This window comes from Gorilla gorilla, chromosome 1 (assembly GCF_029281585.2).
Source record: "Gorilla gorilla gorilla isolate KB3781 chromosome 1, NHGRI_mGorGor1-v2.1_pri, whole genome shotgun sequence".
Lineage (NCBI taxonomy): Eukaryota > Metazoa > Chordata > Mammalia > Primates > Hominidae > Gorilla > Gorilla gorilla.
Window position 1 is genome coordinate 22,868,314 of NC_073224.2, and position 26,190 is coordinate 22,894,503.

Genomic DNA, 26,190 nt, shown 5'->3' on the forward strand with positions numbered 1-26,190 from the left:
AGGTTCAGGTCAAGTGCCTATGTGCAGATGCAGGCCCGCCTGTTGACCTGCAGCAGGTGTGTGCACAGCTTAGGCTCGAACAGAGCCCAGAGTGGATCTCAGAGATCAGTCTTCCAGTGCTTTAGTTGTCATGACCCTCACCACAGGGGCCACCACTTTGGTAGCTGATTAAAATAATGCATGTATCTCTAAGGGTTCCTTTTGTGAACCTTCTTCAGCATTCATTCTGCAAATATTTATTGGGGCCCTACTGGATTCCCGGTTTGGTATTGCCTTTTGGAGTTGATGAAATGAATTAGTAGACATGGCTCCAGCTTTAGGGACTGGAAGCACCATGAGTGAACTGGACAAGCTAACCAATCCAAATAACACAGGGCCATATAACAGATGCATGCACAGGTACCTGTCACAAAATTGGTGCTCAAGACATAGTCAATGAATGCTTTTGAATGAAGGTGTAACCTTGGGTAAAGCAGATGTTTTATAGGTTGGTGAGGAAAAGAAGCCTGCAAAGGAGGTTGAGAAAGAGCAGTCAGAGAGGTGGCAGAAAAACCAGGTGGCAGGAGGGCAATTCAAAGATCAACAGTAGGCAAGCCTGAGAGGCAAAGTGGTCAGGAATGTCAGGTGCTTTTGTGAGGCGTGAGAGATAAGCATCAAAGAGCAATCATTGACTTAGCAATCCCCAGAGCATCAGTGATCATGGGAAGAGCACATAGAGCTTGTGTTGGGGGCAGAAGCCAGTCTGTGGGGGTTGAGGAAGGAATGGGAAGTAAAGGACTTAAAGAGAGCTCATGGAACGCCTCCTCAAGAACCTTGGCTTTGAATGAAAGGAAAGAGAGAGAGACACAGCTTGAGGATTTGTCAGGTAAAGGTGGAAGGAGTCAATCCTGAGTAAGAGGCATCTTCATGTCATTAGTTACATGCTCAGGGAAGACTTGTGGAGAGGAGAACTGAAGATGGAGCTGAAAGTATGCATTGGAAAGAGACACCAAAGAAAGCAGGAGCACATTTCGCAGCAAGTAGCTGCGAATTAGCAGGAGAGACAGTGTCTCCACTGAAGACAGCAGCAGGAGCTTGTGGGCATGAATTCAAGTATTTAAGTGGAAGGAAAGAGAAATGGTCCCCATCTGACTGGCGAGGAAAAAGAAGGCTGGATGCGAGAGGGGTTGAAAAGGTTAGATTTGGGTTGGGGTGAGTGGGGCAGAGGGTGGTGATGGTCATTGTTTCTTTCAGTGTAAAGAATGGAAGAGAGAGAGTTAATAAGAAAGTTGCCAACAATATGGCAAGCACTTTGAAAAAAGGAGTTGAAGCATTTGCTGCTTAGATATTCTTCAGAGTAAGCAGGAGTAATACCATGTCTGTGTGCTTTGGAGTCAGACCTGAAGTTCAGTTTCAACATCTATCTTAAAAACAACTTTAGGTTACACTATATAACATTGCCACTTTTGTAGGTTAAAATAAATTGCATATTGTCAATTTTGTGTGGCTGTATCTCTATAATACTTATCTCAGAAGCTGTGGTGAGGATTAAATAAAACAATACACCTGAAACTACATTACTTTCCCTTTCAATGGATCTTCAGTTAATACTGGGGCTTCTCGGTTTCCACCAGCCCATTCTGGCAGAGGAGGAGGAAGGTCAATGGTTCTCAGATACCTTCCAGCAAAGAAGGGGTAAATATATGCACACTCAAGACCAGCTTTTCCTCTTCCTCACTGAGAAGGACCAAGAGAAGAGGTGCTGAGGGCACAGTTTCAATTTATGTGGATTTGGCAGGGAGAGTTTATGCCAAAACACACAGAATCAAGAAGTGAACTTGTTTTTGTTTTACAGACAGAGTCTTGCTCTGTCATCCAGGCTGGAGTGCAGTCATAGCTCACGGCAGCCTCGACCTCCTGTGCACAAATGATCCTCCCACCTCAGCCTTCCAAGTAGCTGTGATTATAGGTGTGCGCCACCATGCTTAGCTAATTTTTTATTTTTACTTTTATAGAGATGGGTGTCACTATGCTGCACAGGCTGGTCTTGAACTCCTGGCATCAAGTGATTCTTCCTCCTCAGCCTCCCAAAGTGTTGGAATTATACAGGCGTGAGCCACTGCCCCTGGCCTTGTTGCTTTGGAAGAAAGAATATAGCCATTGTTTAAGAGCCTTGACTCAAGCCAAACAGATCCTACTCTTCTCCGTCTTCATCTCAGTTTTGTCATCTTTCTGGTGTGATGTTACCTGTTTCTTGAGGCTGTTGTGAGGATTAAAGAGTTTTGCAAAGCATTTTTGGTAGTGACTATTTGTACAGTAAGCACTTATATACAGTACCTCTTGACTGTGGCTACTGTTGACTTTTGTTTAGGCAAAGTGGCACTGAGGTCAGACAGACTGAGGAAGACAACCTCTTTATGTCCTTCTAACAACCCTATATGATTCCCAAAGTGGCCATTTCTTCTAAGGTGGGTAAAAGTTGGTGGTCACAAGACTAAACTCTATTACTTTATTATTAGATGTAGTTGCATGTAGTTGTTCCTTTCTTGAGACATTAGGAAAAAATGTTTAAGAAATGTAGTATGTTATCACTGATATCTCTTCCAGGACATGGTGGGATAGGTGTAGGAGGCTCAAAGGGACAACACAAATTGTAGCTTCACTTCTTCCTGAAATAATACTGTAGATCCCAAAAAGATAGACACATTATACTTTTTAAAAATCCTCTAAGTAAAGGCACTCTACAATAGTCTATGAAAATGTAATATGGGACACACTTATAGTTTTTATATCGTCCTTTTACATAAAATTGTTCCTTTCCCATGCGTAAAAAAGAATACAGTCGTCCCCACTTATCCTTGGTTTCACTTTCCATGGTTTTAGTTGCCCGTGGTCAAGTGCGGTCAGACAATATGACATCACTAGTCTTGTAAAATAAGGGTGACTTGGCCCGGTGCAGTATCTCACACCTGTAATCCCAGCACTTTGGGAGGCCGAGGCGGGCGGATCATGAGGTCAGGAGTTTGAGACCATCCTGGCCAACATGGTGAAACCCCGTCTCTACTAAAAATACAAAAATTAGCCAGGCTTGGTGGCACACGCCTGTAGTCCCAACTACTCAGGAGGCTGAGGCAGGAGAATCACTTGAACCCGGGAGGCAGAGGTTGCAGTGAGCCAAGATGGTGCCCCTGCACTCCAGCCTGGCAACAGAGCGAGACTCCGTCTCAAAATAAAATAAAATAAAATAAAATAAGTGACTTGAACACAAGTACTGAGATACTGCAACTGTCTATCTGACAGCAGATCTGGCTACTAAGTGACTAATGGGCAGGTAGTGTATACAACATGGATATGCCAGACAAAGGGGTGATTCACATCCTGGGCAGGATGGCAGAGATCCTGTCGCACTACTCAGAACAGAGCACAATTTTAAACCTATGAGCTGTTTCTGGAATTTTCCATTTACGTCACAATGCCTATGTTATTTATCTCATCTCATTTCATCTCATCACGTAGGCATTTAATCATCTCGCATCATCACATGGAAGAAGGGTGAGTACAGTACAATTAGATATTTTGAGAGAGAGAATATATTCACATAAATTTTATTATAGGATATTATTATATTTGTTCTATTTTACTATTAGTTCTTGTTAATCTCTCTCTGTGCCTAGTGAATAAATTAAACTTTATTATAGGTAGGTATGTATGTGGGAAAAAAACATAGTAGTTGCAGGATTCGGTACTGGCCAGTTTCACCCATCCAGTGGGGGGTCTTGGAACATATCCCCATAGATAAGGGTGTCTACTGTAGTGGAATGATGTCCTCTGATCTGCTTCTCCCCATTTCTAGACGCTTAGGCTTCGGTAAATCACACAGAAGTTCAGAAATGGCAGACGAACACTCAGGGGGATGCTCATAATAAAAATTCGGCAATGGAAACTATGCGATGTATTGTCTTACTCACCCCTCCTTTGTATATCTCGAAGCCAGGTTCAAGGCGAGCTACGGAACCTCTTTGCTCATTTAAAAAATAAAAAGAGGCTGACCCTGTTTATCTCACAGGCCTACCCTGGTAAATTTTGCCCAGATGAAATTCAATTTAAGCCTCAAGTTGCCAAGGAGTCACCATTCCCCTGGGTTGGCAAAAGGGTTTACTTATAGAATCCTTGATGTGTGTGCTTGAAAATTTCAAAGAGAGAAGAATGACAAGGGTCATGGCAGCTGTTAATTGGACTAGATTAAATTTATCATTAGGCATTTTCCACAGGGTATCAATTTAATTATGGAGCGACCATGTAGTGGAACAAAGATCATTTTTCAAAGCAGTCACTGAGGATGGGCCCTGCAGAATGACAGTCAGCCTCTTCTTGTTTGACATGCGGATGGTGTCCTCCCTGGCATTTCTATTGGGTAATATATTACCGTAAGAAGGTCTATGATAAGTGAAAAAGTAAAACTTGGGATAATTAGGGAGTTTTATAAGCTAATGAGTCATGTCCTTTCAATAGCTTCTTGGAATGTTCAGTATGGCTCCAGCTCTACATGGTGTATATGGAGACCCGGACCCTACACCCTGCCCCTCACAGGTCCTGCATGGTGAACAACTCCCCTTTCTCCCCCTTTTTTAAAACTTTATTAAGGGTTAATTGGTATACAAAAAGTTTCACATATTTCGTACATACTTCTTGATGAGTTTGGATATATACATACACCTGTATGTAGACATCACCACAATCAAGGTACTAAACATGTCCACCACCTCCAAAAATTTCCTTGTGTTCTTTTGCGCATTTTGTTTTGTGCTAAGAACACTTAGCCTGAGATCTATCCTCCTAACAGTGGCTTTACATTGCCTTTTCAGAGAAATTCCAAGCTCCTTCACAGAGGCCTCCTGGTCTACTCAGCTCACCATGTTAGCTTATCTTTGGAGAACTCGCCTCAGCTCACATCAGAGTTCTGCCCATCGGACCACTTGCTAAGTCCTCTCTACCTCCCACACCTCTGCCCATGTTAAACCTTTTGCCTAAAATACTCCTCTGGCTCCTTCTGTATGCCCTTAGCCCTAACTCTTTTGCTTAGATAACACCTACTCATCCTAGGATCTTCTCCTCAAGGCAGCCAGCCCTCCTCACTCACGCCATCCACCGAGAGCACCCAAAGTGCCTTACTGACATATCACTTATTTCACTGTATTGTAATTATCCTTTGTCCCCCATTAGATGCAGCGAAGCGTGCATCTCTCTTCTTCACCACTGTCTCCCCCTCTGCCTGGCAGATGGTAGCCCCTTGGTAAATATTTATTAAATGAAAGAAGGAAGATCATCAAAAGACTAAGCTCATGCTACTAGAAGGCAGAGTAAAGAGAGGATTACAACCTAGGACATGGTTCTGAGTGCCTGTAAGGGGCGTAGGAGGACATCAACATGACATTGCACTTAACACTTGTGTTCTTGCAGAATTCATTTAAAGTAGGAACTGTTTGCAGGGAGAATAATAAATAAAGCTTACGAAAAAAAAGATGTTTAGACCATGGAACTAATCAGTGGACTCTTGGACTCTTTGCACTAAAGGTTGGCTTCCCCAGGCTCTGGTGAGATGCTGTTCATGAACAAGAAAGGAGCTCATGCCCATGGCCCTGAGCAGCCTGGGAGACTAGGAATAGAGCCGCTTTGTCCACTGCGGTGGAGAGGGCTGCTGCGGTGAATGACTGAGACCTCTGGAAAGGGTTTCGGGGTGCAAAGCAGCCTGTTGGAATTAGACGTGATGCTTGCTCAAAAAAAGGAGTTTCATTTTCATTAAATGGAAATATTTACTGCCCAGGGGCATTTGGTGAAAAACAGTTTGGTATTGGGAAGTGGGGTCAGGCTCTGTGCCTTTGATAAAACTCATGCCAGCCTCAAAAAAAAAAGCATGATGTGTCGCTATATGGGACCCTATGGTTGGAGGTCTTACAAATCCAATGGGGCCAGTGTATTAAATATGGCCCTTTTCCCATAGAGTTGGTCATCATGATGTTTACCGTGTTTCAGATTCAAGGTATCTGATCTCACCAGGGTCACGTGGCCAAATATGTAACTCTCATTAAAAGATTGAGTTATATAGTCAGTATGGGGAAATCTCTTTTCACTCTGGTGAACTGTGACATATTTTATTTATCATTTTTAATTATATATATTTAAGTTGTACAACATGATGTTTTGATATGCATATACATATTGAAATGATTATTACAGTCAAGCAAATTAACATATCCGTCACCTCACTCAGTTACCTTTTCTTATGGTCAGAGCATCTAAAATCTACTTTCTTAGAACCTGTTCGGTATAGGCACAATATTATTAACTTATCATCCTCATGCTGTACTTTAGACCTCTAGATTTCTTCATCCTATCTAACTGCAACTCTGTACCCTTTAAGCTACGTCCCTACTTTTTGTACCCTTTGTCCCTACTCTCCCTGACTCTACTTCTGGGAACCACTGTTCTCTCTGCTTCTATGAGTTTGACTCTTTTCTTTTCTTTTTTTTTTTTTTTTTTTTTTTTTTTTTTTGAGATAAAGCCTCACTCTTGTGGCCCAGGCTGGAGTGCAGTGGCGTGATTTTGGCTCATTGCAATCTCCGCCTTCCAGGTTCAAGCGATTCTCCTGCCTCAACCTCCCAAGTAGCTGGGATTATAGGTGCACACCATCATGCCCGGCTAATTTTTTGTATTTTTAGTAGAGACGGGGATTCACCAAATTGGCCAGGCTGGTCTGAACTCCTGACCTCAGGTGATCCACCTGCCTCGGCCATCCCTCGGACTGCTGGGATTACAGACATGAGCCACCACGCCCAGCCAAGTTTGACTCTTTTTGATTCCATGTATAAGTGACAACATCTGGTATTTGCTGTTCTGTGCCTGGCTTATTTCACTTAGCACAATGTCCTCCAGGTTTATCCATGTTGACATGGATGGCGTAAGAAAAGGTCATGTATATATGACACAATTTCTTTATCCATTCATCATGTATTGATAAACATTTAGGTTTATTCCATATCTTGGCTATTGTAAATGATGTTGCAATGAACATGGGGGTTGCAGACATTGCTATGAGTTGCTGACTTCATTTCCTTTAGGATAAATACCCAGAAGTGGGATGGCTGGGTCATATGATGGAGGGATCTCTTGTTTACAGGGGTCACAGGGTAACTTGAGCAGTGCCCCTAGGGTTATAGGAATGGCTTAGCAGCTCAGTCTAAGGTAGCCAAGAGAGCACAAGAAAGAAGGTGTCCCACTGCCTGCCACTGCACAGTGAAGGATGAATGTTGCTACTCCAGGGAAAGAGATTCTGAAAAGTGAGACGGGGTGTAGCAGGGGAGATGGCACCACGCAGTGTGAAGAACATGCCCATTCTTGAATGAAGCTATAAGCTTCCTGTGTACTAAATACCTCTCCCAGTGCTTCTCAGTTCTAACACCCTGCACAGGAAACACAGAGATGCTCCATAGTTGCCTGTTGAGTGTCGGTGCTCTTGGGATGTGCAGGGCTGACTGCAGGCTGTCCTCAGTTTCCAAGGGCAGGTGCAGGATGCAGTTGTAAATGCAAGGGAGTTAGGGAACATCTCTAAAGCCACTAATAAACACACAAGTCCTTCGAAGAAAAGGTCCTTCATGACTTCTCATGATGGAATGGTGGTTCCATTTGGTAATTCTTTGCAGCATATTATTTCTACCTCTCACTGATGGCTTTCGTCATTGAATCCTCCAGCCATGTGTGTCTTTGCTGTTTGTTTTTAGGTGAGTATTTATGGTCTATGGGTTGTTCAGACATATATTTTTATTTAGAAGCGAAATTAGCATCTGCTAGGCAACTTATTTTAAATCTTGTAATTCTTGTAGCAGTTAAACATAGATTTTTTTTCTTTCACGAGTTTCTGATTCACTTAATAAATATCTACTAAGATACTTTGCTAGATTGTGGGGATACAGAGATGAATAAATCAGGGCACCCTTTCTCATGGACTTAGAGTCTAATGGATGAGACTCGTGTGAAAACAAATAAATATTGTGCAGGGTGATAAGTATAAGGATAGAGAGGTGTCCAATAGACAGTATGATGAAGTTGCACAGAGAACAGAGATGGTCAGCCAAGAGGACAGGGAATACGTGGTGTGGGAGCAGGGAGAGGAGTGTGCCAGCTGTAGGAAATAGCATGTGTAGTGCTGTGTCATTCTCTTGATAATAATCATCTTCTCCGCAGCACTGATCTTTCTGTGTGATATTCACTGTGTTCTTTTTGAACAATTGTAGTATCCTCCAGGTTAACAAAGGAAATATTAAACAGCACAAGGCTCAGGACTAACTTTCATCACAGCAGCCCTGAGGGTTTTCACTGTATCCTGAGGAAATTCCTTGGAACCTCAGGGTGACACCAGTTTTGATGTTTTTACTGCACTGTCCCGCTGTGAGTGGTACTGCATTATAATAGACTCTTGTAGTACTTTCAGGAACAAAATCCACTTTGGATGTCATCCTAGTCTCATATTGAAGTGAGTTTTGACCTAACTGGATCATGCTATTGGGGGAAGCTCTGGAGTATTTTGAATTTAACTAGTCATCCAACACAGTCTTCAGATCTTTAGTATATCTGCTTCTTTTTTTCTGCTTGATCAGTTTCTGAAAAAGCTATTTTAATATCCATCTTCAGTTAGGAATCTTTTTTCTCCCTGTGGTTCAGTCTATTGCTTCTCTTCCTTTTCTGAGGCTGAGTTGTTAGAGACATGCAGTTAGCACTCCATATCCATGAGCCGTGGACTCCAACAACCACGGATCAAAAATATTTGGGAAAAAAATGATGGTTGTCTCTATATTGAACCTGTATAGACTTTTTTTTCTTGTCATTATTCCCTAAACAATACAGTACAACATTTACACTCTATTAGGTATTATAAGTAATCTAGAGATTATTTACAGTATACAGAAGATATGTGTGGGTTATATGCAAATACTACACCATTTTATACCAGGGGCTAGAGCATCTGTGATTTTGGTATCCTCAGTGGGTCCTGGAACCAATCCCCCAGGGATACCATGGGACAAGTGTATATGTTTATGACGATCATATCATCTTTCTCTTTTTTCCTTTATTATGTATACTGTCCTTTCTTTGTATTTATGATCATTGTATCTTGTCACCTATTAAGATTATACCCCAGCTTTCTAACTGTATTTGCATGCGGTATCTTTTTCAACTTTTAACTTTCAACCTTTTTACATCATTTTTGTTTTAATTGAGCCTATTTATAAACAACATGTAGGTGGATCTTTTTTTCTTCTTTTTAATCTGGTAATTTCTAGAGGTTTAAAATTTAATCATTTTAATTACTGGTGGCAACTGTAATTTTATAGCTGGTTTCTGCAATTTTGTTTTCTATTTTTCATTTAATATATTTTTTGTCTCTCCTGAATTCCACTGCATAAATTTTCTTCATGTTCTTCTGATGGAATAATGTAACTATCACTAAACTTAGAATCTCCATTCATTCTTTAAACTTATCAATATCTATCTCTCTCACCTCACAAGACAAATATTTTAGCATGTTCTGACATCCCTTCAGTCTCTCCTATCCAGCTTCATTTCCATGATATTACTATTGCCTAATTTTTAGTTTTTAATTTTTATGGATACACTTTCTTTTCTTTGAGCCTAGCCATTTTTTAATCTAAAATAAAAGTTACCAAGATATTTGCTCTTTTTTTTTTTTTTTTTTTTTTTTCTGGAGACGGAGTTTCGCTCTTGTTGCCCGGGCTGGAATGCAATGGTGTGATCTCTGCTCACTGCAACCTCCACCTCCTGCTCACTGCAACCTCCACCTCCTGGGTTCAAGTGATTCTCCTGCCTCAGCCTCCCAAGTAGCTGGGATTACAGGCATGTGCCACCACGCCTGGCTAATTTTGTATTTTTAGTAGAGACGGGGTTTCTCCATGTTTGTCAGGCTGGTCTCCAGCTCCCGACTTCAGGTGATCCACCCGCCTCGGCCTCCCAAAGTGCTGGGATTACAGGCATGAGCCGCCGTGCCCGGCCTCATCTTTCTTTCCATGTGTCTTTCAGTATCAATCTGATTTTGCTGCTCTTTTTAATGAAGACTTTTTTCTATGTGTTTTGGTGTCTTAGTGTGAAAAAACTGAGATCTTGTGGATGAGAGGTTTGCTTCAGATTCAGATCACAATTTAGCTGAGTATAAAATTATAGGTTCAAAGATATTTGAAAATCTTATTTCACTGTCTTTTTTTACACCCAGTGCTGCTACTGTGACTTTTGATATCATTTCATTCTAGTTCCTTGGTGAGTAATCTGCTTTCTTTCTAAAGAGACTTTAGAATTTTCACTTTGTCTTTAATGTTGGTAAGTTTTACTGTGTTAAAGGATGGAGTTACCTTATCTCTCCTATTTGACACCCTTTAATTCTGGGAAATTACATAGTTTGCCCTTTCTATTTTCTTTTTTTTTTTTTTTGTCCTGTTGGAAATCATAGTATAAAATATTGGTAATTCTTCTCTCCCTCACATCTCTTAGCTTTTCTTTTATATTTTCTGCATCCAACTTGCTGTTTATCCAATTTATTGTGTTTTTTGTTTCACCTGTTATTGTATCATATGTAATATTTGTACATAATTCTTTATGTTTCATATTATTGCTTCATATTTACCTTTTTAAGTGGAGTTATACTTATTTTAAATCTTTTTGTGCTTCTGTTGTAATATCTCTGCTTTGGATGGTTCTGTTTTTTGTCTTTCATTTATAGCGTGTGTACTCCTCAGTTATGAAGTTATTTTGACCTGTAAGCTCATGTTTCTTTGGGAGAATCGGTTACTCTGGTAATTTTTTGGATAAAGGGCCAAAAGTCAGCTTAGTACCGGAGAATTTCAGGATCAGGTTGAGGAATAAACTCTGAGGGCAGTCAGGAGCCTGTGCATCATAGACCCACTCTTAGTCCCTACCACTCTCCTGCTCAGGTTTTTACTTTCAGACCCTTAGAGGGGTGGTTTTCAAGCTTCACTGTGAATCTGAATCACCGAAGAGCTTATTACAGTACAGAGTGCTGGGTCCCACCCCCAGAGTCTCTTGTGTGGCTTGTTCAGGATGGACCTGGTGATTGGCATCTCTAACAAGTCCACCAGTGATGCAGATGCTGTTGGTCTTGGGACCACATTTTGAGAAATGCTGCCTTAGGGAGTGCCACAGTGGGAGGAGTCAGGTTCCCTGAACTGTAACTCACTGATTATAACGGCAAGAAGGGGAGAGAAAGAGAGAGTGATTGTCCAAGGAGGGGCTGATCAGCACTCACTGATCTTCAAAGATTCACCCCGGCAAGGTTTGGCACTGCCAAGTTATCCCTTCCTGTACACACCTGGGGCTGGGCTCTTCCTGCAGACCTCCAGGTAGAAGGTATCTGCCTAAGACATGAAGCGAAAAGGCAAGAGCAGGGAGAGTTTTCCTCTGACCTCCTTCACTTTGTCTACAGCTGTCTTCTTGATGCTTATCCACACGCACTCAAGATGGACTTCAGACTTTTCAGCCATTTCTCACTGCTTTGTTTTCATTTTCATTTTTTCACTTCTTTACCTTTATTCTTCCGGAGCTGTTTTGCAGGGAAGGAGCGACAGTCTATGCTAGCTCACTAGCTTGAACTCTGAAGCTGTCATTATGAAACCCTGTTCAACAGTTTCCTCTTGATGTTAAACTAGAGACAGAAAATCTATACCTCAAAAGGACAGGAGGAGAATGGCATATCACATCTAGAGAGGTAGGGAGAGCCACGTCGTGCTGGGCCCTGTAGGATGGGAGGGAATTTTTACAACAGTGTATCAGGAAACACTGATGATTTATTTAGAAAAGAGACATCACTCGATTTACATTTTAAGATCACTCTGGCTGCTTTACAAAGTATAGATGGTGGTTTGACAAAAACGAAAGCAGGGAGACCAGTTATAAATTATCTAAGCAGGTGATTTGAACTAAGATGGTGGCAATGGAGATAGGGAGAAGTGAATGGATTAAAGATATTGCTTGGAGATAGATATGACAGAATGTGCTGATGAACTGGATATGAGGGAAGAGGAAAAAAAAAGAAATTGACTCCTAGGTTTTTAGCTTGAGCAACTGGATGGAGACTGGTGCCATTTCCTGTGATGGGAAAACATGTAGGGGCATGAGGTGGGGGCAGGGGATGGAATGGGAGCAGAGATTAATGGTTCTATTTGGTATATGTGAAGTTTAAGACTTAGTCATCCAAGTGAAGATGTCAAATCAGTGGTTGGCTCTACTGGAGCACACAGGAGAGTGCAGGTGGGAACACACATGTGGGAGTCATTGGCACATAAATGAATGAAATCAATGACGGAATCTGTGTGGATGGAAAAGGGGAGAACCAAGTCCTGACACAGGGTTCCCTCTCTGCTGTTTGAGTGAAGATGGAACATTAAAGGGCCCCTTGGGGACATAAAATACCCATGGGGGACATTGTGAACAGGATTTCAACATGAGGTAGGAAATTAGACAAAGTGACTTCCCAGTCCTGAGCTTCTAAATTTCTTTCTTCCCAAAGTCCAATCTGGATGCGTAATCTTTCTCACAGCGCTCACATTTTTAGTTATCGTGAGTCACTAAAGACTTAGTAATGGTTTTAGAGCATGGTGATGTGCCTGCTGACTGTTTGGGGATATTCCAAGTGGCTGTGATACTGTAACTATGACATTTAGATGAATGACTTCAACGCAGTCCTGTGGTCCCCAGAATACCCTAACAGCTGTACTCCTATCCATCAGTTCATCCCTGATGGCTTCCTCCACGAACCAAAGAGCGGCATCCCTAATCCTATGAATTCCCGGACATCTGTTTCATATGCTCTTTTCTTCCTGCCCTTAAAAAACGCCCTGAGAGCTATGTTTCATGTTTGATATTTTCAAAAGAATATAAGCTGCCTCAGATCATTGGCCAAATCCTGTGGAATCAGGAGCATGCTTTTCTTGTGAATACATATTACTTTTAATTTTTCTATTGGAAGTCAGTTCATTAGAGAGAAACATGCCAAAAATGTAAATAAGAAAATGCTTTGCCATTCAAAATGTGTTTAACTGCCCAGAACAGTCCAATCTCAGGCCAACCCAATGGTACCTGGAAACCAGATCCTTCCAGCAGGGCGGGTGATTAATGTGCTACAGGATGCATTTTGTGCTTTCTTCAGAGAGGTTCCTCATGTTGATCCCTTGCCATAGAAAGGTGCAAATCACCAGTGATTCCCACACATCCTTATCCCATAGACTTTGGCTCCAACCAGCAAGCAAAGCTGGCTTCTGAGAATTTTTGCTCATCCAATCCTACTACTCAAAATGAAAACTTCTAGGAAACTAGATTTATCCTCTAAAGGTTCAGCTAATTGTCTGCATTTAAACTGTGCTCAAATGGAAGCGGTAATTCTCTACACTTGCTGAGGCAGAATATGTATGAATGTAAACTCACTGTAAATAAAGCAACCAATTGCCTTGAGCTTCTTAAGGAGAAGACTAATTTGGTGACCCAAATTGTGAGGAAGAGTGTTGTTGGTTTGAAGACCTCGGAGTAGGAAGGCCTGGTGACTGTGTCTTTCTCTGGGCCTTTTTATTTCCAGCCGATGCTACACCATCATCTTATACATTTTTGTCAGGTCTGTGTGTCTGTACCTTTTCTAATTCTGTGCTAAGTATACTTAAGTAATCTCCATGTAATGCTAAGATTTTTTAAAAATGTTTGTTCCCTTTACTTTTCATCCCTTATCTTACCTCTCATATCTTATCTCATTGGATAAGCTCATCAAAATAGATCCCATGTCTGCTATGCTACAGTCTACCTCTGGCTGCCGAAAGGTTAGACAGGTATGGAGAGGATTCTGGGAAGATAGTAGCAGAGGCAGTGTCGTTTTTCCATTCTGTCTGTATTCCCACATTAAAATAAAGCAACTAAATAGCAAAGACAAAAGCCCAGGAACATTTGTAACAAAACTCGATGAAAATATATTCCCGGCACCCCAGAATACAGACCACCAGCAAGCCACAGGGCCTGCCTGGTGTCTATGGGGGAAAGAAAGAAGCAATGATGGACCCAGTGTTGGCAGTGACTGAGGGAACTGAGAACAAAAGGACCCCAAATTGCCATCAGGAATTCCCAGGAAAGAACAGAGTACTTTAAGAAGCACGCTAAAACTGGATGGGGTTCTGCTGACTCCAATACCAGGTCAGTGTAAGAGGCTCAGGGCAAGAGGGACTGAAGGATCCAGAGCCTTCGAGCCCTATGGACACTAGAAACTGGCCCAGCAGAGCTCCCTCCTGGGATGGGGCCCACACTGAGGAAGGGCTGCTGGGATGAGGTCAGAATTGAGCAGGATGGGGACAAACAGAGAGGAAGAAAAAATAAATTCCAGACCAAAGCCAGGGAGGGAGATAGAGCCAGGAAATCCCAGAAATCAAGCTGCCATTTACATAAACTATCAGAAAAAAAACAGAAGAGGAAGCTCAGTGGAGCTAGCATGACTTTCCTGAGCCCCATCTCATTCAAAAAATTTAGAAAAATCAATTTCACAGGAAAATGAGCATGAGAAAAATATTAAAGTCAAATCCCAGGCAAAGTTATTATCAGAAAAAGGAACCCAAGAGGCAGAATAAAAACTCTACACAATGAAAGTGTGACGGAAAAATGTGCCCACAAATTGAACAAAACTGAAACCTGGCATTTCAAAATGGTAGAAAATTATATAAGATGTGAAAAAAAAAACCATAAACCAGAATTAGCAAAACTCAGAAATGAGGAAAGAGTTCAAAATAAAAGAAAAAGTCATTTCAAAAATTAAGATTAAACTAGAAGAAACTCAAGAGCATATAAACGTAGCGTCATGCCTTAAGAGAAATAAAAGGTAAAAAGGATTCTAAAAGTTAAAAGAAATGAAATGATTTTTACAAAGTGAGAGAAACTGACAAATATTGGAGTTGGGCAAAAAGATCAAACATACAGCTCGTAGTAGTTCCTTACAGGATTAAAAACCCCACAAAATCCAAAGCAATGGAACAAAACAAATACTGAAAACTATAATTCAAGAAAACTTTCCAGAAATAAAGAAAAATTGAAATTGCATATTTAAAGAGCATTTTATACCTTAAGGGATTTCTGTCTGCCGTATGGTTGATCGTTTTGCCCACCTTCAATATTTGTCACCTTCTCTCACTTTTTTTTATCATTTCATTTCATTTTAACTTCTAGAATATCTGAGAATAATAACCCCCAAATGACCAAGACCCAGATATTTTCTTGTAAAGTTATGGGAGTTTAGAGAAAAGAAAAATATTTATTTGAGCACATAGGAAAAAAAAGTGTGTATGATTTTTTTAAATGAAAGAAAAAAGATAATCAATTTTTTGACAGCAGTGCTGAAAAAATGGAGTAACATTATTATTATTATTATTATTATTATTATTATTATACTTTAAGTTCTGGGATACATGTGCAGAACGTGCAGGTTTGTTACATAGGAATACATGTGCCATGGTGGTTTGCTGCACTCATTAACCCGTCATCTACGTTAGGTATTTCTCCTAATGCTATCTCTCCCCTAGCCTCCCATCCACTGACAGGCCCCGGTGTTCCCCTCCCTATGTCCATGTGTTCTCATTGTTCACCTCCCACCTATGAGTGAGAACATGCAGTGTTTGGTTTTCTGTTCCTGTGTTAGCTTGCTGAGAATGATGGTTTCCAGCTTCATCCATGTCCCTGCAAAGGACATGAACTCATCCGTTTTTATGATTGCATAGTATTCCATGGTGTATATATGCCACATTTTCTTTATCCAGTCTATCATTGATGGGCATTTGGATTGGTTCCAAGTCTTTGCTATTGTGAACAGTGCTACGATAAATATACGTGTGCATGTGTCTTTATAGTAGAATGATTTATAATCCTTTGGGTATATACCCAGTAATGAGATTGCTGGGTAAAATGGTATTTCTGGTTCTAGATCCTTGAAAAATCGCCACACTGTCTTCCACAATAGTTGAACTAATTTATACTCCCACCAACAATGTAAAAGTGTTTCTATTTATCCACATCCTCTCCAGCATCTGTTGCTTCCTGACTTTTTGATGATCCCCACTCTAACTGGCGTGAGATGGTGTCTCATTGTGGCTTTGATTTGCATTTCTCTAATGACCAGTGATGATGAACTTTTTTTCCTATGTATGTTGGCAACATAAAATTTCATGTTTGTTGGTCTTCTTTTGAGAAGAGTCTGTTTAACCTGCTCAAGTAAAGGAAGTGTCATCCTAGGATTTTATATCAAGTCTAAAGGACATCCACTCTTATCAACATGCAAAAACTCAAGGAATATTGTTCTCATGAACACTTCCTAAAGAATCTTCTGGAAACCAAGCTTCAGACAATCACATGACTAGAGAGACCCTAACAGTAAGAACTGGTGTGGAGCATTACAGTAAGTGGGGCAGGCTCAGACAGTATAGTGTATCTGTGCTCTCACAATATAGATACAGCCCAGTGATAAAAATGGAGGAACAGGTGGCTCATGCCTATAATTCCAGCACTTAGGGAGGCCAAGTTGGGAGGACTGTTTGAGGCCAGGAGTTCAAGACCAGCCTGGGCAACATAGCGAGACCCTCATCTCTACAAATAATAATAAAATAAAATACAAATGGGGGAAGAACAAGGAAAGCACATACCAAAATATGTTAATGCTTTCAGTTATCATGTAGGTGGTAGTATTAGGGGTGTTATTCAGAGGCTGTTGAGTAATATAACATAAAACAAATGAGCAATTATGATATACTGTATTTTAATTCTATTTTCCTGGTGTCTTTGAAAACTTACATTCCGGCTGGGCACAGTGGCTCACACCTGTAATCCCAGGATTTTGGGAGGTAGAGGTGGACAGATCACTTGAGCCTAGGAATTTGATACCAGCCATGGGCAACATGGCAAAACCCCATCTCCACTAAAAATACAAAAACTAGCTGTGTGGGGGCCGGGCACGGTGGCTCACGCCTGTAATCCCAGCACTTTGGGAGGCCAAGGCAGACGGATCACGAGGTCAGGAGATCGAGACCATCCTGGCTAACATGGTGAAACCCTGTCTCTACTAAAAATACAAAAAATTAGCCGGGCTTGGTGGCAGGCGCCTGTAGTCCCAGGTACTCGGGAGGCTGAGGCAGGAGAAGGCATGAACCCAGGAGGCGGAGCTTGTAGTGAGCCGAGATAACGCCACTGCACTCCAGCCTGGGTGACAGAGCAAGACTCCGTCTCAAAAAAAAAAAAAAAAAAAACTGGGTGGGGTGGTATATGCCTGTAGTCCCACCTACTTAGGAGGTTGAGGTGGGAGAAGTAAAGCAGAAAGTGACAAATGAGCTCAGGAAGTAGAAGCTGCAGTGAGCTGTGATTACGCCACAGCACTCCAGCCAGAGCGATAGAGTGAGACCCTGTCTCAAAAAAAGAAAAGAAAACTCACATTCACAGGGCACAAGAAAGGAGCTCAGATGTAATAGGGGAAGTTAAGCACACACCCTAATGTCTTGGAATTGAATTGGAAATCTCAATATGAACTCATAAAATATTTTATGTATGTGTCCATCTATCTATTGGCATAACAAATATTTCTTAGTTCAACTGCCAATCCAGTAGCAGTGAGCATGCCTCACTCACTAATAGAAACCAACCCTTCTTGGAGAAACAGTTGCTTCCAAGTCTAAGCCGGAAATGTATAAGATGAGCCTGGGATCTCTTATAATACTAGAGAGCCAGGAAGTTATCAGAGACCACAGGGGTCAGGCAGGGGAGCACAAATTTGATGTCTGGCATTCTCCTTCCCCTAATAGTTTAAATAGTTACCTTAATTAAAATTTTAAAAATCAAATACGTGTCAGAATTCCTTACATTTACTTTTGATCAGCAAATGTTCATAATGTAGGCATGGGATGCCACCATAATCTTTTTAGTAGTTAGTATTTCTAAAGGTTTTACTCCAGCCTCCTTCAGGCTTACCCAAGAGCCCTCCTTGATCCAGAATCTAGAGGCTCCTACCTGATGTAATGACAAAAGAAATCCACCAGGGGGAGAGGTAAGCAAGTATGTAAATCATCCATCTGTATCCGTGGGGGATTGACTCCAGGACTCCCAGAGATACCAAAATTCCAATATGCTCAAGTCTCTTAGGCAAAATGATGTGTTATTTGTATATAACCTATGCACATCCTCCATATACCTGAAACCATCTCTAAATTACTTATAATACCTAACACAATGTAAATGCTATGTTAACAGCTGTTATGCTGTGTTTTTTACTTGTATTATTTATTATTTTTTTTATTTTTTCCAAAGATTTTCAATCTGTAATTGGTTGAATCTGTGGATGCAAACTCGTGGATACAGAGGGCTGATAACATAGGGGGAGAATTGATTTCTCTGCTTTTGTTTCATTGTTTTAAGACAATTTTATTTGAGAGAGAAATATTACTTTGGCACAGATTGTCTAATAAAGGTTTCTACTGGGACTGGTTTCTTAGCCCCTTCTTTTAAAGGATGTTGATAAACTTCCCTGTCCTTCTAAGTGAAAACTGTTATTCACTTGATTATCATTATTATTATTATTATTATTATTATTATTTTTGAGAGACAAAGTCTTGCTGTGTTGCCCAGGCTGGAGTACAGTGGTGTAATCTCGGCTCACTGCAACTTCCGACTCCTGGGTTCAAGTGATTCTCCTGCCTCAGTTTCTCAAATAGCTGGGACTACAGGCATGCCTTAAAAGATTTTATAATACCTATATTAAACTACAACAATTAAAATATTGTTAAAATAATGTTACTACCTAAATATACACAGTTTAATGGAAAGGAATAGAAAGTAAGGGATCCAGTGACATATAAGAATTAAATGAATGCTAACAATTGCCTGAAAAATTATTGGGGAAAGGATGAATTATTCAAAGATAGGAGAATTAGAACTCTACTTCACACAATATACCAAAAAAAAAAAAAACCCAAAAACAAAAACCAATAGGGTGGAGTAATTTTTAAATGTAAAAAATAATATTCAATTACTATAAGAAAATATGTTCCATATTTATATATTCTTTTGGTCAGTAAGACTTTCTAAACATGATACCAAATGTTGAAGCCATTAAAAATATACTGATAAATATATCTGTCTAAAAACTTGAACTTCTATTTGGTGAGGAATACCATAAAGAAAATTAAAAGGTAAACAACAAATTGGAAAAATTATCTATAACATATACAATCAAAAGTTTCTACTTTTAATATATGAAAAGTTTTCAAAAATAAGACAAAGAACCACCCAATGAACACATTAAACGTATTTCAAGTTAACAATGTCACGGATAAAAAAAATTAACAATGTCAAAGAAATAGAACAAAGGTGATAATTTTTTCCACATTGGATTGGAAAAGATTAAAAAGAACAATAATACTCGGAGTCTGTGAGAATGTGGTAAAGTTGAAAATTACACTATTGGCGCAATTACAAATTGGTACGACCTCTCTGGAAGATAATTTTGCGATACGGCTGAAGCCTTTGTAAAGTGCACACACTGTAACCCCGCAGTACCACTTCGAGAAATGTACCCGAAAGAGATCATCGAGTATGCCATATGGTGCGCAAAAACGTTCAGGATTAAAAGACAGATAATGTTGGTGAGGATGAGGAGTCGTAACTGTCATGCATTGCTGATGGGAACGGAAAACGGTAAAGACACTTTGGGAAACAGTTGAGCAGTTCCTCAAAAAGCTACAGTTACTTAGAAAAAAGTTTAACTTAGAGAACTCTAAGGGCCTTAGGTGTATATTCAAGAGAAATGAAAACATATACCCACAAAACATTCTTGTATAGGAGTGTTCAGAGCAGCATTATTCATCATAGCCAAAAAGTAGAAATACCCCAGATCTCCATTAACTGATGAATAAATAAACAAAATGTGATATATCCATACTTTTTATTAAGTAATAAAAAGAAATGAAGTACCGATACATGATACAACATGAATGAACCTTGAAAATATGATGATAAGTGAAAGAAGTCTGTCACAAAAGGGCACATGTTGTATAACACCATTTAAATGAGGTGTCCAGATTAGGTAAGCGCAGAGAGACAGCAAGTAGATTAGTAGTTGCCTAGGGTTGAGGAGGGTGGGAAATAGAGAGTGAATGCTAACGGGTACAGAGATTTTGGGAGGAGATGATAAAAATGTTATAAAATTTATTACGGTGGTGATGGTACAACTCCATAATTATGCCAAAAACCGTTGAAGTGTGCACTTTAAGTGGATGAATTGTATGGTATGTATCTTATATCTCAATAAAACTGTAATTTTTAAGATGTTCAGAATGATACTCTTAACAATAGGGGAAAAATCTGTATGTTTTACCTCCTCCCTGCTACCGCGTAAACCAAGCCATCATCATCTCATCCTTAGATTATTGCAGTGACCTCTTAGCTCGTTTTTCTTTTTTATATTCTCATCTCCTGCAGTCGACTTTCCACGCAGCAGTCGGAGTGACCCTTTTAAACATAAGCCAGATCACGCTGCTGCGCTGCTCAGAACCGTCCGTGGACTCCTACCTCGTGCAATAGCCACTGGGCACTAGTGGCCTGGCGATTACCTCTCTGACATCATCTTCTACTTTGGTATATATTTAACATATTTCCATATTAATAATTAAAAAAAAAGAAGGAAAGGACCCAATTTTATTGAGTTAATTTACATGAGGAGGCAATTCTGAAAACACAGTGCAAGCATGGTTGTTTTCTCTCGGGAAAGATTTTGTTTTCAACATCCGTGTCTTCACACGGCACCTGAGCAAGGTGGCGGGGCCCATTTCCTTTGCACATTGTATTCTCCTTGTACTCTGGGTTTTTGAATCATTAACCTCATTGGCTGGCACTTACAGTACATGCAAAGCTGTTGGTGACTCACCTGCAAAAACTTGATGAAGCACTTAATTCTTAATTTTGTATTGTTCTGCATTCAGACCTGATCATGACATTTCTTCACCAGAAATAACTCTGTTGAAAGGAGGAAAAACGGGAAAGTATTTCAGGAGGCATGTTGTTTGACTTTTTTTTCTTTTGGTGCATACGTCAATATTTTGTGATTTTCCATACTTCCCAATAAAATGGCCTCTGAAACCTTGCAGGTGTATCGACGCTTAACTTGTTTCACAGCCATTTATGAGTCGATTCAGCCAGTCATCTACTTCCGGGACTCATCTTCACCAAATCATGACTTTAACTTTAGCCTCTCCTTTGTTTCTGGGGTTGAGAAGTGATGGTTCAGATTTCAAACAAGATTCTTGTTTCTTGCATTTGGACCTAATGTGGGTGAGGGAATAACTTCATTTTCTCCATTCCGTTAAATCGTGTTAGTCCTGCAAGCCATCTTATTTCTTCTAACTAATCTGCATAATTATTTCTACCGACAAAATTACCTAAAAATAGCTTTAATTGCTTTCCTTGTTGCAAAACTAATACATATCTATTGTAAAAAACTTCAGAAGAGATGAATAAGCAAAGTTATCTATAACTTTACCCCAACAATGGGATAGTTGTCTATCCTTTCAATACTTATAGTTTTGCTTACATTAAAAATTGAGTTATTTTCTATAATACTTTATTATTTCTTCACTGAAAAATAAATACATATTGAATACTTTCAGCCACATATTTTTACATCATAGACATTTCTATATCATTTTTCATCACTGTCTAGTATTTGTTGGTGTGGACATACTATAATCTACTATAATCTCCTATCATTGGGTATTTAGTTTCTAGTTTTTTGTGATTATAAGGAAGCTTTGTTATAAACATTCTTCTGGTTTAATATTTGCATACCTTCATGATTTCCCTAGTATCAACTCCTAGACATGGAATTGGTTGTCAAAAAGCATGTGCATATTTAAGACGTTCCCTGTATTTTGCCAAATAATTCATTCTCTTTGTATTTTGTCAAGTACATTACCTGTGGTGGACAGAAAATCTGAGAACAGTGAACTAAGAAATATATGTAATCACTGCTTTATAAGATATTAGAAAAGAACCCTCCCTTTTTTGTGCTTTATAGATAAGAAAACTAATGAACAAAGGAGATTTTTTCCCCATAGTAGACCATACTTTTATGAAATAAATAATAAAGATATTTAGAGTTTTTTGTTGATCTGTTGAACTTTGGAACAATGTTTCACTATTTTTTTAATGGAACCCACTTTTGCTTCATACCAGGACTGCATGGGGTCTCTAATACCCAGAGCATTATAGATGTTATAGAATTTTCTCAGTGCAAGACTCTTCACACACACGAATGTGAAGTTTGTGGAAGATGTGCAACATGTTTAAGATGAACATTTACTAACTGAGACCTAAACCCACGCATGCCATTCTCAGTATTTCTAAGAAACTAACCCTTGCCAAGGAAAACAAGCAGTAAGAAGACCTACTGGCACTTCAGACACTTAAGAACCTACATAGGCTGGGCACAGTGGTTCACGCCTGTATCCAGCACTTTGGGAGGCTGAGGTGGGTGGATCACCTGAGGTCAGGAGTTTGAGACCAGCCTGGCCAACATGGTGAAACCCCGTCTCTACCAAAAATATAAAAATCAGCTGGGCGTGGTGGCAGGTGCCTATAATCTCAGCTACTCAGGAGGCTGAGGCAGGAGAATCACTTGAACCCGGGAGGCAGAGGTTGCAGTGAGCCGAGATCGCACCACTGCACTCCGTCTCAAGAAAAAAAAAAAAAAAGAACCTATATGGAGAAGAAACTTTTGCCAATAAAAAAGTACTGAAGTAACATTGCCTTGGGAATTCTCAGATAGGCTTTACAAACTGGAGCCATCAATGTCTCACCCCCTTTGGTCACCCTCTTTGTGATCTCATAATCAGAATTTTGTTTCACATCTGGAATTTTCCTTCTAGAGTGTAACTTGTAGGCAAGGGATTCATCCATGCCTTCATTCCCTCACTCATTCAGTTGTGTATTTACCCTCATGGTCTAGGTGGGGATGCTAAAAATAATCACTATACAATCATGGCAGAAATGACCTGAAAAGTGTACCTTTATCAGTCTCTTTGTGTCTGGACTGATTTCTCATAAGATTTTAGACCTGTATATGTTGCAGGAATCATTGGTGCCAAAGACCTACTTGAGGACAATGGGGCATAGAGAAGTTAAAGAGACACAGAGGACATTTTTCATGCACTCAAACCTGCCTCCTTCATTTACTAGGATCATTAATATCTGTTGATAGGATTTGGATTCAAGGATAAAGTCCTATATTTCTCCATCAAGGGCCCAGCCTCACACCATATAGGCTAGTGGCAATTGCCATGAAAACCCAAGATCCTCACTAAGCATACACGATTATCTTTGCGGACAGAAATATATAGCAGGCCTACACATAACAATTTTAAAAATAGCACCCCTGCTCTTCTTCCACTGCCATTAATGTTGAAGTTTCAGGCCAGCATCAACCCAGGAGCCATGAAGGACTCAGGGCTGTACTTGCAAGAAAGTTAGAGAAGACCCAGGCAGCACAACAGTGTTGTTGGAGACAAGGCTGTTCCAGTCTTTTGCTATAGGAGCAACAGTGGCTCTGGAACTCAAGGCCTCAACTCCAAAGGTGAAGCTAATGGCTCCATCTCTGTCCAGGGAGAACCTAGAGACTTCACCTGTGGACTTCCCCTTTGAGTTGGGTTAAATATGGATCACCCAAGCCAGGGTACAAGAAGTGTGAGAAAGACACTATTCCTATTACACCAGGACAATAAGCACAGGCCAGGGCTGTCCAGGGCAACCCAGGACATATGGCCACTCTACTTACAGTGGTCCCCAAGTCTTCTTGAGGCTCTTGGTCCCAGCTAACCAAGAGCATCAGGAAGCACTGAGCCCCTTGTTAACCCAAATGATTGACTAGCCAACAGTCCTAGTCCCATCTTCATGAGAACCTATGGCTTTCGCTGCAGCTGTTTTCTGCTCTGTGAGGCAACTTTAACCCAAGTGTACATGTCATGCATATTGGACACACATCAAAGCTGAAGCACAGTTATCACTTATAAAATTGGGTATCTTTTCTCTTTGTGTGGATCAACATCTGTCTTTGTCAACAATGCCGTGTATGTCATCCATAAAATGCTAAATGAATAGGGTCAGGCTCTTCCTCCATCTCTCTTGGATCCAGCCTTTCCTGCTTCTCTCCATTTCTGTGACCCTCAGTGACGATGGCCCAGGCTCCAGACACTGCAGCTGCTTTGTAGTGTCACCCTGCTCTCAGCACTCACCTTCCACTCATACTGTCATTCTGCACTCAACAGGAAGAATTACCAGCCTTGGTTCAGTTACTTTTTGTGATTTACTCTGTGCCAGCCCCTAGGCTAAGTGTTTTCACTTGTTGTCTCATTTATCTCACAATGGCCTTCTGAGGTAGGCAGTATTATGATCCCAACTTTACAGATGGAGGAAAGAAGCATAGACGTGTGAAGTACCTTGCTCGAGATCAAATTGGTAGGAGATTCTGGGGTGAGGATATTAATCCAAATCTGTCTTTCTGCAGAGGTTGATGCTACACTGCACTTAGAGCTACACTATGCTGCTTCCCATCTTTTTGGCAAATTATGCCTCTTCCTGGGCTCTTCTAGTGACTATCCATCAAAACTCCTTGAGGCCAGGCACAGTGACTCATGCCTGTAATCCCAGCTCTTTGTGAGGCCAAGGCAGGCAGATCACTTGAGCCCAGGAGTTTGAGACCAGGCTGGAGAAACCCCATCTCTACAAAAAATACAAAAATTTTCCAGTTGCTAGCAGCTGGAAAATGTAAAACAAAAAATACGTATATAAAACTTAGCCAGGTGTGGTGGCATGCACCTGTTGTCTTAGCTACTAAGGAGGCTGAGGTGGGAGGATCACTTGAGCCTGGGAGGTTGAAGCTGCAGCAAGCTGTGATCGTGCCACTGCACTACAGCTTGGGTGACAGAGTGAGACACCATCTCAAAAAAATATATATCAAAATACTTTGGCTTGTGCATAAACTTCAGGGCCCAACCCCCTGAGCACCCTTTCTGGATCTCCCGCTGAATGCAAGATTTGATGTGTACTTTCCTCCCCTCTCCCACCCATTTATGGCCTCAAAGAGATACTGCAGCCTAACCCCCTGCCCCAGTTCGTATCTGAGCACAGGTCCCTTGGGCCACCCTTGCTGCCACCCAGGTCTAATCGACCCGTGCTGTCTGGGGCTCACCCCTACCTCTTTACTGATTTACCCTGCAGCAGGGCTTGCCATTGCTGGGAGAAAACCCATAAGCTCTTGACCCTCCTGAGATGTGCTCCTCGGTGCCAGCCTAGCCTGTGGTGTAGATTCATGGTGAAATCCAACATAGAGAGGACTTGCCACTGGTCAGTAGCAGGGTGTCCCATGGAGTGTGGGAAGTCTGTGGCTACGACGCTGTGTCCTCCCTCTTGGAGAAGCTCAGAGTGGCTTCTCTTCCCTGCCCCACTCTCATCCCCATATCCTCAAGTGAAGAGGAGGATTTCGTGGATTCCAGGAACACTCAACTAAGCCTCCGTGCAAAAAAAAAAAAAAAAAAAAAAAAAGCCATCTTCAACAGAAGGAGGAGAGGGATTGTAAGTGGAACCTGGGCAACACCTGCTTCAGTTCCTTTCACCTTCTAAGAAAAGCTGTCTCTCCTGTATAGCTGGTGTGACAGGGCAGGACTGGGTCCAGACCACTTTCTCCTTGCCCCCCTCACCCCTCCCTCACCTGGCTCACCTCTGCTCTCCCCAGCCCAGCCCCTCACATACCAAAGCCCAGCAGAGCTTAGAGCGAGCAGATTTCTCTTTACTTGACCTATGTAGCCATTGAAGCCTTAATACCTCAAGGCCTTAGAAAAAGGAACCAAGGATATCGGAGCAAAAAAGTCAAAGGGATGATTAAGACTCAGTCCAGCTTGCTGGCAGGATGGCAGATGATAAAGGGCCTAAGCCAGACAGTAATGAACCCTGTCTGTTTGCCTGGGGTTCCCTGTGCATATTTCTGTCAGGAATTCAAGGTGTGAAGATAGCTTAGTCATTGCCAAATTCTTCCTAATTCATAGAGAGGGTACCCAGCATGCAGCTTCCCCTGGGTAGTAACAC

At 41.0% G+C, this 26,190-nt stretch overlaps 1 protein-coding gene and 1 long non-coding RNA gene across 2 annotated transcripts in view; one reads left to right on the top strand and one right to left on the bottom strand.

Annotated features, from left to right (window-relative positions):
- The window catches only part of SLC35F3 (solute carrier family 35 member F3), a 413,829-nt gene that overhangs the window by 225,700 nt on the left and 161,939 nt on the right, over nt 1-26,190 (top strand). The window lies entirely within an intron of this gene.
- On the bottom strand, nt 20,741-24,572 carry LOC129529103 (uncharacterized). Its single transcript, XR_008674510.2, has 3 exons — nt 24,342-24,572; nt 21,172-21,378; nt 20,741-21,072 (listed from the first exon to the last, which is right to left on the bottom strand). It is a non-coding gene; the product is annotated as an uncharacterized lncRNA (long non-coding RNA).